A 12,580-nucleotide genomic window follows, 5' to 3' on the forward strand; every position below is an offset into this window, starting at 1 on the left:
AGTATCCCAACCTGCAAAAAATCATTTCATGGAGGTATCACACTAACCCCCCCCCCCCCCCCAAAAAAAAAAAAAAAAAAAACTTTATCCTAGGCTAGGATTAATATATAATGTCTAGTCAGTACACCAAATAAGGAATGCCTATAGATATAAATTGTGAAAATATGTAGATTTTGGTAGTTTGGTCTTTTCGTGTAGCCTTGGCAACTAGCCATCTAGTAGGCTATAGGCCTGAATAATATGCACATGAATTGACAAGGGCAATGCTAGTCACTGTTACAAACAGTGCAGCGTGCAAGACTAGGCCTATCATTATTTTTTACTCTTATGAGACAAGGGTAGCCTACACTTTGAAATGGGTCTTACATTTTCCTTTTTTTGAGGCACTGACTCTGCTATGAAGCTCCTGTTCCTATACACTGAACTGATTAATTAAGTTTGGGAGAAAGGAGATAAAAGGCAGAGAATATTTTTTAGGCAGAGAAAACATTTGGCGGTAGTCATTGTTGATGACAATTGACAGTTGGAATGGCTGAACAGTTCAATAGTTACCCAGCTAACACACGACCAAATGGCAACGTTGCCTATAAGTTGCCATTTGGTCATGGCGACATTACTTTCTGGCAACGTTGCCACAACGTTGCCTGCAGGAAGTTGCCATTAAGTAAACAAATTACGTTGCCACGACATAGTGGCTTGGTAATTTTGATAACGTTGCCTCTTGGTAGTGTAAGTGACGTTGCCACAACGTTGCCTACAGGAAGTTGCCATTAAGTAAACAAATGACGTTGCCACAACGTAGTGGCTTGGTCATTTTGATAACGTTGCCTCTTGGTAGTGTAAGTGACGTTGCCATTAAGTAAACAAATTACTTTGCCACAACGTTGCCTACAGGATGTTGCCATTAAGTAAACAAATTACGTTGCGGCAACGTAGTGGCTTGGTAATTTTGCTAACTTTGCCACTTGGTAACGCAAGTAATGTTGCGGCGACATAGTGTTGTGGTCATTTACTTACCGTGATACGTCAAAGTTCAGAATTACACCATACGAGTATTAAAGGTTGTTTCCATGTCCAGCACAAAGATTAGGTTTGAATGCTATGCTGGATATGTATGACAATTTCTAGTTTAGAATTTGTATTTCCATTTTATAGTGACAATAAAGGGCTCACCTTCAGACAGCAAAGCAAAACCCATAGGCTAACATGCTAGAAAATAACAGATTTTTTCTAAGTCAAACTATTTTCGAGCTGGAAAAATTAACCACTGGTTTGTATTGTTTATTCACTACCTAGGGATGACTCAATTCCCACAGAAACTATTTGTGCTCAACTAGGATTAATCCAGAACTACATAACAATTCTCAGTTCCACAAACTCTGACCCAGTTGAAAAAATAGCAATGACATATATTCAGATACTGAATTGATGAAGCATTTATTTTAAATGCATATACAGGGACCACATAAATAAATCACGACAATTATTTCTATTAAAACAACATTTGAAGTCAAATTCATGCGTTTCAAAGATTGAAGTGATGTACTAACAAACCACATTGCAGGGTAGGCATTAGTCAACCAGTACAGAGCATGAAGGCCTTGGAGCGGCTGAGGTGGAGAGTAGCTAAAACAGTGACTGCTAATCAGAATCCAATCCTAATGTTAATGCTGTTTCTCCCTCTTGTTATCCAATTACTGGCCACAATAACAGTCTTTTCTCCCAAAAACTCCACAATACTCATTTTGTAATCAAACACAGAGAAATTACAGTAAAAAATATTGTGCCTGTATGAAAAATTGCAATGATAATACTCTGATGAGAGCACAAATGACAACATACTGCAATGTCATGAAGAATGGCCATGAAAATTATTTTTCCCTAACAGGAATCTTGATTGTACTTTGTTTCAGTCACCTCAAAACAGTCATTGATCTTGAATTTTAGTACTCCGACTAATGTTGAATACATGCTAATAACCTTTATGTCAATCATGTCACAAATTCTATGCAAGTTCTGCAAAACACCAATGCTGTTGTGAGGGTTTTTTTTTGTTTTTGTTTTCCATTTCAGAGGACAGCTACTGGCACTTCAACAACCCCACACAGAGGGCAAAATAAAAAAAGGTTCTATTTTACAAAGGACCAAGACCACCAAAAAAAGATGACTACACAGCATAAACTCACACCCTAAAACTCGCCATGGTCCAAGGTCCTAGGTCAAGCTAAGCCTTATAAACACCATTTTCCACAGACCTTCCAACAAAACACACAAAGTAGCACACAGAGTAGCACTACATAGAAAGAAAGTAAACCCATCAAATGCTTCCACTTGAACAGGTAGACTAGGAATAATGGTCTGACAAGAAATGCGTTGAACAAGCTGGTGTCTGTATGGACAAGGCTTGAGGTGCAGCACAAATGTAATACAGCCATGGGTATGTCATTTACTAATCACACAGGACATTTTGCCCAATTAACAGAACTATATAAGAGGCTATTTCAAAATACTATCGGAAACAACAAACAAAGACTGTGGTCGGCATCTCCGATTTAAAACAGTGATTCACAAGGCATATAAGGGACAGGGAAACACTAGACCCCAAAGGTAACTGCCCCCCATTTTTTTTATCAAGCTGACGTTGTCCTTAAGCCGCAGAGGGGCTGGTTCTGCTGTTGCAGCTGAAGGTTGTCAAGATGTCCTTTTGCCTCAAGTCGTCTTTAAAATGGTGGATCCCAGCATCTTCAGTTCGGTTCCTGGAAAAGGAAAAAAAAAGGTAAGAATGTCTTACTTTCTGTTCACATACATACATTATGCTGAGAAACAGTTGAATAAAATATCCAGCGAAATGAAAAAGTGTGCGAGGGCAGCTATAAAAGAACAATTGTGTCTAACTAGCTGGGTTTGACAAATTGGTCTTGTTTTTATGCCTGTAGCTCACAGATAAGTGTGACCAAGTAATCTCCATGCTTGGTCACAACTGAATGGTTCAAAATAGAATAATAAACAGACTAAATTAACATACAAATTAATATATAGTAATAAATATATACGACATTTCTTAATAAATACACTTGTTACCAAAAGCCTTCAACTTTATTTGTATGATCACCACTTTTAAATTAATGTTACTGCCCCTTTAAGACGCCTTCCTAGCCACGAGCTAGTATGAGTTAGACGCGAGCAAGTTCACCTAACGGAAAAAAACGAAAAGATGCAAAATCATTCATCATGGGACAACATACAGCACCGAACTATATAGTAATTAAACACCTTTCACGTCTTTTCTATCACCAAACCGAGTCTGTTCCATCACATCTAAGCGACAATTTCGTGGTGCTTTCAATAGTATTGAAGACTGTTTTGGTGAGTTTCACTTTATTTCCTAAACTGTAGGCTATCTGTAATACTGAGTTCAATGAAGATATTACAGAACATGCTAGCTGCTAACTGTATAAAACCATCACCATTACCCAAATACAGCTCAGTTCTGTAAGTGTTTTTATTGTTTTCTGATGTTTTTATGTTAGAAAGGGAAATGTGTTTAAGATTATTCCCTATCTTTTGACATTTCGTGGATTATTTTACGGTTAAATAACGTTACATTAACTTAGCGCTTTGTGAGACCGTTTGGTGTTGCCATGGCGATAGTCAGTGGCGAGGGAAATGGCATGTACTAACGTTATTTACTGAGTGTTTTATTTACTTTTATGGCCTGTTGTGCAGGTGAGTTTATCAGTTTTCTTTCTATGATACAGACAGTTAGCTGTGCACTTCATCTCTCCCTGAGTGTTGGTGACAGGCCCATTTTTGGGCCTGTCCTGTGCTGTGGTTCATGGACTCGTATGCTTTCAGAAAAATAAAGTGTCTAATATCTGTAAGCGTTTGCCTGAAATTTGATCACAAATTCAATCTTATTACAGAAGCGATCATGAAATGGAAGCCAGAGCTGGAAGAGGAGGTGGAGCTCCTGATAGGTGAGGTCTTAAAAAATGCCCCTGCAGCCCACACCAAAAGTTTAAGGTGAGTTGAAACGAGAGAGGCAAATATCCCTCTAAATCAATTATACGAACATGCCAACTATTAGGGAACAATTATCATATTTTTGTACACCACCTCAAAATGATATGCAGATCCATGCCCTACTTTTTAAGCTTGTTCACAAGACGTGGTTACTCGTCTTCATCTTCAAGCAATAACCTTGGCGGCTCGACACCATCTACACGACGCTGTTTTGTTTTTTTTAAACCGGTTATTATTTTCCCCTGTCATGATTTATGTGCGCAATGTATCAGCCTTTTGTGGCCAAGTTACTGAAGCACACCATTAGCTTAACTTAGTGAAACATTAGCTAAGCTTACTACAACCTATGACTGACGCATGCTAATGTTTTCTCCAATAGTGCTCAGACCTAATGCAATACGTAGGCCTAAGCATTTGAAATTCCACATAAGTCACATACCTTGAAAATGAACTTTAGTACTTTAACAGCTGAATTGACAACCGAATTGCATGTAGTCTCCTTATTTCATGCGACAGCTTAACAAACTGTTTCAACAATGCGAATTAGGCCTAAATGTGAAGCCTCTGCACGGCCCGCGGCGCCATCGACTGGTCTGGCATATGCACTACAGTACTGTAGCGTCGGCGCAAAAAGACAGTGTTCGCGTTCTCCCGCGCAGGGGATCCTGGGATACGAGAGCGAACATTTGGGGGGTTTATGTCGTTATTCTCCTTAGTTTTGAGTGTAATGTTAGCGTCTTTATTGTAACATGTTTCCCTTTTAGTTCTCCCTCGTGTGTGATCCTTTATGTGTGGGAGGCTGCGTCCTCCCCTGTATGTGTAGTGTGTGTGCGTGCTTGACCTGCCCTGTTTGCATTGTGTTCTGTGTCTTGATCTTGGTCTGTATCCCTGCTCTCGTTCTCAGTGATTAAACCTTTTGATTGGACAACTGTGTGGTTCGCTATCAAATCTTTACATTGGTGTCAGAAGCGACTTTCGGACATGGCCTCCACTCAGCGAGAGAAGCTGGGAGAGGGAGACCGCACGACTGGGTGGAGGCCCACGCAAGAGGATCCAGGGAGAGCCCTTGTAAGGGCTACTAAAAAGCTCGGGGCCTTCTATCGCTACAGCCGACAGAGGAGAGGAGCCATCATCTGGAGCTGCCGTGGGAGAAGTTCTTGCCGGAAGAGGGGCCTGAAGAAGCGTTCGCGGAGAAGACGACGCTGGCCTGGGCGCTGACTCCGCTGCGAGCCGCGACGCGTGAGCAGAGCCGAGGGAGTGCGGCGAGGAAGAGATTCCTAGACGATGGACGGTTGGCGGAGCCGCTGAGGGCAGCGAACTCACGACGGTGGGGCAGCTTCGACGGAAAGGCCCTCTGAACTCTGAACTTTAAAACTTTTGGGTGCGTGTGAGAGGCCCCGTGCTGTCTGGGCGCCCGTTCTAGTTGGCCTGTTGGCCGGCGCCTTTTGAAAAAAGTTTGTGTGTGGAGTTCGATAACATGACCATCTCGGGGGTCGTGCCTTCGCCGAGGCCGCGAAGGAGTGGAACGGGCCGGGAACAGAGCAGTACGGCTCTGCGAGATGGCAACACGAGGAGGGACGCCGAAAACGGTAGCTGCAGCGGGAGAGCTCAGCGCGGTCCGGTTGCTGTGAAGTCGGTGCCTGTCTGTCCTGGTCGGCGACTCGACGGAGCGGAGTGGCGTTGGCGCAGCTTCATCTGGCCCCCCTCGAACCCCGGTGCTTGGTACAGTGTCGACGGTTGTAAGGCCACCTAGGGCCCCGTCTGGAGAGGAGGAGTGCCGTGGTGACACGCCGCGGAAAGGGCAGCCTGAGGGCGGCTGCTGAGAGGGAGCTGGTGACGAGCGGGGTCGGCCACGTGGCTGCTAGCACGCCCGAACTGGATTGCTAGCAGCGTGGCGCCCCGTTGAGTGAGGGTCGCACTGAACTGAGTGGCGGGCGACGCGCGCCGACGCTAGCATGTGGCTACCTCGTGGTCGTTGCCGAGGACGGCAACGGCTTGTTGGGGGGGCTATGTAGCGTCGGCGCAAAAAGACAGTGTTCACGTTCTCCCGCGCAGGGGATCCTGGGATACGAGAGCGAACATTTGGGGGGTTTATGTCGTTATTCTCCTTAGTTTTGAGTGTAATGTTAGCGTCTTTATTGTAACATGTTTCCCTTTTAGTTCTCCCTCGTGTGTGATCCTTTTTGTGTGGGAGGCTGCGTCCTCCCCTGTATGTGTAGTGTGTGTGCGTGCTTGACCTGCCCTGTTTGCATTGTGTTGTGTCTTGGTCTGTATCCCTGCTCTCGTTCTCAGTGATTAAACCTTTTGATTGGACAACTGTGTGGTTCGCTACCAAATCGTTACAGTACTTTTAGCCGTTTTTTCCTTACCGGTAGGCCTATCGTTAAAGGTGTGAAAGCGGTAAGAGGAAATACACCCGATGGTTTTGTGTAGACATAGCCCAATTCTAGGCGAGACATCTTAGTGCAACAAGCTACAAAACTCCAAAACAATGAAGCTTATAGCCAAAAACGCATGAAATCATGGTTCACTAACATTACAGCTATAGCAGCAATGTAAACTGTAGGCCTACAGTTTAGCTGCAATATGCTGGTGAATCAACACAAGATTATCTCCATGTTTATAAAGTAACTGTCAGACGTCGTACATTAAATGTGCATACCATATACCGGATCATAGCGCGACCATTTCACTCTCACACTCGCGTTATATCAACGCATTTACAATCCTCAATAATGCTTCTAACGAGCACAGACTGATAACAGTATGAACTAAACTTAACAAAGGAGCAGTATCAATACTTACGGCCGGGTAGCCTATCTGAACGCACAGTTATAATAATAATATTAATACAGAAACACCATCCGCATCTCCAGTCCACTGCTCCGTTATTCCCGCGACTTGGTAGCCTACCGTCGGCGCCGGCATCCTCACACTTGATCTAGGCTACAAGTGCAAGGGCGAAGGAATGACCCAGCAGCAGCAAAAAAGTCTAGCGTAACCAGCTATTAGCATATCCTATTTAAGTTTTTGACTAAATGTAAAATGACTGTTGACTGAATGTAAAATTAATATAAATGCACTCACCTGTTCTCTTTGTTCTTCACAGGGTCGGATGGAACAGCAGGTGGAAGACCATCGCAAAATTGAATTTCCACATTATTTTAAATAAAATATCATTTGTTAGTGTACAGTTGTCTTTTCTTTTGAATAGGCTCAACATTAGCAACAGCCAGTCAAAATGCAGGTAAAATATGAATGTGGCTTGTCTAGGCTCTCTCAACTAGATTTTGTGCGTGGCAGTCATAAATTGATACTTGTTAGTGCAGCTGTCTTGAATAGACTTGGGGTCAACATTAGCAACAGCCACCAGCCAGAATGCAGGTATATGAATGTGACTAGATTTTGTGGATTCTATGGGCAAATGAGGACTGCACATGCAGATCCGCCCTAACGTGCTGGCGACATTATGGCAACCTTTCTCAGGAAGGTTGCTACAATGTCGCCAGTATGTCTTCTGGTTGCCGCGACGTGGCGGTTACGTGCGAGAAACGTTGCCAAGATATGTTGCGGCAACGTAATCGCGTCTTTCACCCGCACGTATCGGCAACGTTAGAACTTACGTGGCGGCAACGTATGTTTGGTAATAAAGTTACGTAACCGCCACGTAACGGCGACGTAACTGTGTTAGCTAAGTAGTTTAAATTAAATAAAGTAGCTAAATTATTTAATAGTGAATTAATATATATATGCATAGGTAGATAGTTTAATGGATGTTGATAGACAGATAGTTTAATGGATGAAGTGAAGAAAAAAAGTGAGCTATCCAGTTTAATGGAGAGAGACACAGAGAAGAGGTTCCATTGAAGTTGCTGCAGTCAGTGAGAGCACAGGTGCAGTTGATTAAGTCGTTAATTAGCTCTGTGAGGGGGCCTAGTTGAGCAGTTGATGCTACTTTCCCAGCTGTGGCTTGGGACTGGAAAATTTGGCAATTAGGCCTAGCCGTTTTTCTCACTTGAAAACTGCATATTCTTAAGTGTTTCACACCATACTTATGTTCTGAGCAAATACATTCGTTTATTTAAGGTTAATGGGTATTAACCCTTAGAACCCGATTGACGCAAAGTGCGTCAAAAAACACACCCTTTCTTCTCTGTTACATTGCTCCGGAACGGTTCATCGCAGCGAGATGTAACCTTTATTGCACGACAGAGCAGAAGTGGGGCTTTCCAACGAGACTACACACTTGTCTGTACGATCAAGTATGAAAATTAAAAAAAATCATGAAATTAAATCAAATTGCATCATATTTACAGTCTATACTTCTCTGCATTCACCTGCACACACATTACTCTAGTTTGAATTACTCGCGAACCCGTGATCGCATCGATATGGCAAGCATATCAGATGAAAGAGGGGGCACAGGGCTATCCATTGGTACCATGTTTATCGATCGATCCTTCTGGCTTATAAAACCAGACGAAGTGACTGCAAAATAATAACGTCATGTACACAAACCAACGCTGCACACTCATTACTCTCGTTTGAATTACTCGCGGACCTGTGATCGCATAGATATGCCACGCATGTCAGATGAAAGAGGAGACTCAGAGCTATCATTTGATACCAAGTACATCCTTCTGGGTTATAAAACAGACGAAGTGACAGCAAAATAATAACTTCATATAGCTGGACTTACCCCACGTTTTTGTCTGTTCTTGTGACAAAGCATGTTTATAATCCAATGCTATCATGTGTTTCTCTATGGCAAAGCATGTTCATATTTCGGTTTTGAGATCCTAGCAAATTCCTGCATGGCATCCAATTCAAGGCTCACATTGCATCCCAATTTCAACAAATAAACACCTTTTTTGCCTTTACTTTGTTCATGGCAATGCAGTAAAGAGTTGAGAATTATTATGACTGCATACACACAGGCACGCAGGCTAACACGCAACCTCGGGTCAAGTCAGGTCAGATCAGTTCGTGTCACAGATATGGAGCGCAGAAAGGTCATTTTTCATCACTAAATAAAAAATGGCATTTATTTCCGTAAATCACACAGCAAATATTTCTGTAAATTGCTCAGCCCCAGAGTATCCCTCCAACATGGCAATTATATTGCCCGATTCAGGACAGTCTGCCCTACACACACATGAAATGCATGTAGAGCTGTGAGCTTGCTGTGGTGAGATACATGTCGAAATATAAGAATTTTTATAATACACTTTTTATATTTTAATTCTTTAAAAATCAAAATAAAATCAATGCTAGTATTAATACATGAAATGATGGCAGATCTGAATAGCCTAAACTCTCCTGAAAAAAACAATATATAATATATGTGTGTGGCACTTACAATGACCAGAATAAATCCTTATGAATAAAGGTAGTGAAAATGCCCTAAAAACAGCTTAGGGTTCTAAGGGTTAACCTTTGTTGCTGTGCCGTCCATGTTTTTCACAAATTCCGACTGCAAAGCGCTCGCAGCCGGAAGAACGATGTTATCACAAAGAATGTTTATTCCCAGACATCAAGAATGCAGCAAAGCTCATTGGAAATCATTTGTAGACTAAGCACCGCCTTGTGTAGCCTGACAGTCGTCACTGACATTGTCATGAAGAAATGTAAATTTGAAGAAACACACACACAGCAAAATCAATCAATTATTTCCTCAGAACGCCCGAAACCAGATGTCTAGAGCCACAATTTCCAGTAACATTTCCTGTAAGTTCTCAATAGCTAACCGAAATCGACTGATTTTTAGAAAAATGTTCAGAGGCAACATTAACACAATGTGTGCAGGTTCAACGATATGAGCATAACATACGCTGCATATCATTGGGCGTCACTATGTCAGACGGTAGTCTAAACCGTAACTCGACTTGCAAACGTCACATTAAAGAACATTCGATTTTACAGCGCAATATTAAGAGGTTAATTATAGCCTACTCACCGCAGGGACATGTAGGCCTAGGCTACAGCACCGGCCTGTATTTACCGGAGGTGTAACAGAGCTTCTTCTTCTTCTTCTTTAATTTTATTGGCGGTTGGCATCCAACATGGTGCATTACCGCCACCAACTGTTGGGTGGGTGTGGAGCATCAATGAGATTAGACGTTTAACAATATAAATAATTATAATAAATAAAATAAATAAAAATAAAAAAAAACGTTTGCTAAATCCTCTCAAATAATCTGGTTGATTTTAAGAAATCCATGAGGTGTTTCCAGGCTGATGGTATTACAGTTGAGAAAGAAAGTAAACTTTCCTATGTGATACTGCTAGTGATTTGTTTTCTAACATGATTGTTCTCTCATTATTAAATGGACAATCTAACAAAACATGTTCTACAGTTTCACTTTAGTTTTGGTTAGATAAAGTGCACTGACCCGTATCATGTTTCCCTATAATGTTGAGGTTGTGATTAAGACTAGTGTGACCTATTCTTAATCTAGTCACTAGTTTTCCCCCTTCGATTCCAACTCCCCTGTCTTTTAGAGGGAACCTGCCTCTGAATCTTATGTAAAAACCTGCCCTTTGTGTTTGTGTTCCATTGTTCTTGCCACATTTGATTTACTTTGGCTTTAATTATAGTTTTGACTTCACCTCAGCTCAGGGTACAGTCAGGTTATCTACATTTAATTTAAGGGCTTTTTTGGCCGTGTAACAGAGCTTGTCGGAGCCGAGTGTGTTCCTGCATCTTGGTCCATCACCAAAAAGGGTCCGTGGAACATTTCAGTCCATCTCAGCCCTTTGGCCTACATAGTAGGGGGGATTATCAACAAAAAAGGGCCTAATCGTTATGCGGTGGATAGAAGCACCAAAATTGGTACTGACACTCTTTATGATGTATCTCATCATTTGAGAAAGGGTGCCCAAAATGTCTGGTTCATTTAGGTCATTTTTTAAGGGAAAATCCAAGATGGCCGACTAAAACGACCCAAGGATAATAAAACATTACATAGTTGGGCATCATGGTTAATTCTGCTACTTTATTATTTTACATTTAATATATATTAGCCTGGGAAAATCCAGACCCTGGTAATCTAGAAAGATTAAGGGTCTGGCCGTGAACAATGTAATGATTGGAGTGGATTTCCAGGGTAAATATATATATAGATGGTTAACAAATAATATGTGCAAGATAGCCCATGAAAATAATCTTACATGCCTTTTATACAGCTCTAAAGGGGGGGAAACAGGCTTAAAGGAACACGCCACCCAAAATCAGTAGTGATATATGTTCTTACCGTAACTTTCACGAGTTGAGTCGTACCTCTCCCGCGTCGGTAGGTGCACTCAAACGCTCTGTCGCGCGGCGCGAATGTGTTAGCATGTTGCTATGCTAGCGGGCTCTGCCGTGGCCGTAGAGAGAGGCACATAGCAGTATTCAAACACCTCCACGTTTTACCTACTTAAATACAGTTGCACGAGTAGTTGATGAAAAATGTTAGGGCACACAACATGAAACGTGACGATTTTCCAAGCGAATAAACATGAGAACTACAATGTGTGGCGCAATAGCACTTGGGAGTACTTCGACCTAGCGTGGTAATATTATTAACACCTAATTGTAGATCCTATCCACCACAGAGTTTAGAATCCATGGATCGACCCTCAGCCTCTCCCTCCCCTCTGAGCGAGAGAGGCACACACACTAGAGATGCGCTGATGAGCTATTATTTCAACCATAACTGCATAGCAAAACTTATCATCCATCAGCCATCCATCAGCACCAAAGTTTGTTGACCAATTTTCAAAACTGCACCTGCCCACCATCCGCTGGTTGTTTTAATGTAGGCTATATGGGTGATGCAGCGCTGCTGACGTGAGGCTAGAAAGCCCTTGCCTGTTCTAGAAAGACTGATCTAATGCAGCAAATATATTAAAAGGCAAAAGTCGTACATTGGCTAGGCCTATCCCCAGAATATCAGCAGCAAACTCAGTCTCTGTCGCGCAAAACAGTCTCCAAATAAAACGCACATCGGCCTGTTGCCTATTCTGCCAGCTTGTGACAATATATCGTCCAAAATGCTTGATTGCATTGCATTCTCCACATTTTTAGCTACATTTTCATGTACCACATCAGCATTTTTGTTCAGTGAATCTTTTGTAAATTGCTTTACAATTACCGTCCATGTTAAATCTGCTGCATGAAGAAGAGTGAGTTCACCCGTGTCCGCTTGTATGTTAAATACGTCCATCTCACCTCAAAGTTTCAATGCGCGATCGGAATAATGGTTTCATATTTGTTAGTCAACTGTACAAAATACATTCGGGGCTGAAGCCCTGGCAAAATCAGCTGGCTACTAGGCCTACCCCTCGGGCACAGAACTTGTTCATTGACAACGTCATCTGTCATGTAAAACATGCTCCAAGAGAGCTCATAAAGATCAATCACACCCATTAGGCCCTTTAATGCAAATCGGATCAACGATCACAATATCAACAAGCTGCATTGCAAAAAAAAAAACATTTCAGAAGCCATTATTAAGCCATAGAGATGTGCTAGGTGTTATGGATCTCAGCTATCCTTCATCTCCTGGTTGCAGCG

The 12,580-nt window shown here is 42.2% G+C and overlaps 2 protein-coding genes across 3 annotated transcripts in view; one reads left to right on the forward strand and one right to left on the reverse strand.

Annotated features, from left to right (window-relative positions):
* The window catches only part of plekhm3 (pleckstrin homology domain containing, family M, member 3), a 63,630-nt gene extending 53,560 nt beyond the window's left edge, over positions 1 to 10,070 (reverse strand). For both annotated transcript variants that reach the window (XM_076264213.1, XM_076264214.1), the window contains exon 1: positions 9,980 to 10,070. The gene's annotated coding sequence lies outside the window, so the exon portion shown is untranslated. The remainder of the gene's footprint in view (positions 1 to 9,979) is intronic.
* Positions 1 to 12,580, forward strand: part of vwa8 (von Willebrand factor A domain containing 8) — an 833,026-nt gene that overhangs the window by 438,086 nt on the left and 382,360 nt on the right. The gene's annotated exons all lie outside the window — the stretch shown is intronic.

This window comes from Alosa pseudoharengus, unplaced genomic scaffold (assembly GCF_046254945.1).
Source record: "Alosa pseudoharengus isolate Yale_2024_CS ecotype anadromous, Long Island Sound unplaced genomic scaffold, YU_APseudo_1.1 YU_APseudo_1.1_scf_3, whole genome shotgun sequence".
NCBI lineage: Eukaryota > Metazoa > Chordata > Actinopteri > Clupeiformes > Clupeidae > Alosa > Alosa pseudoharengus.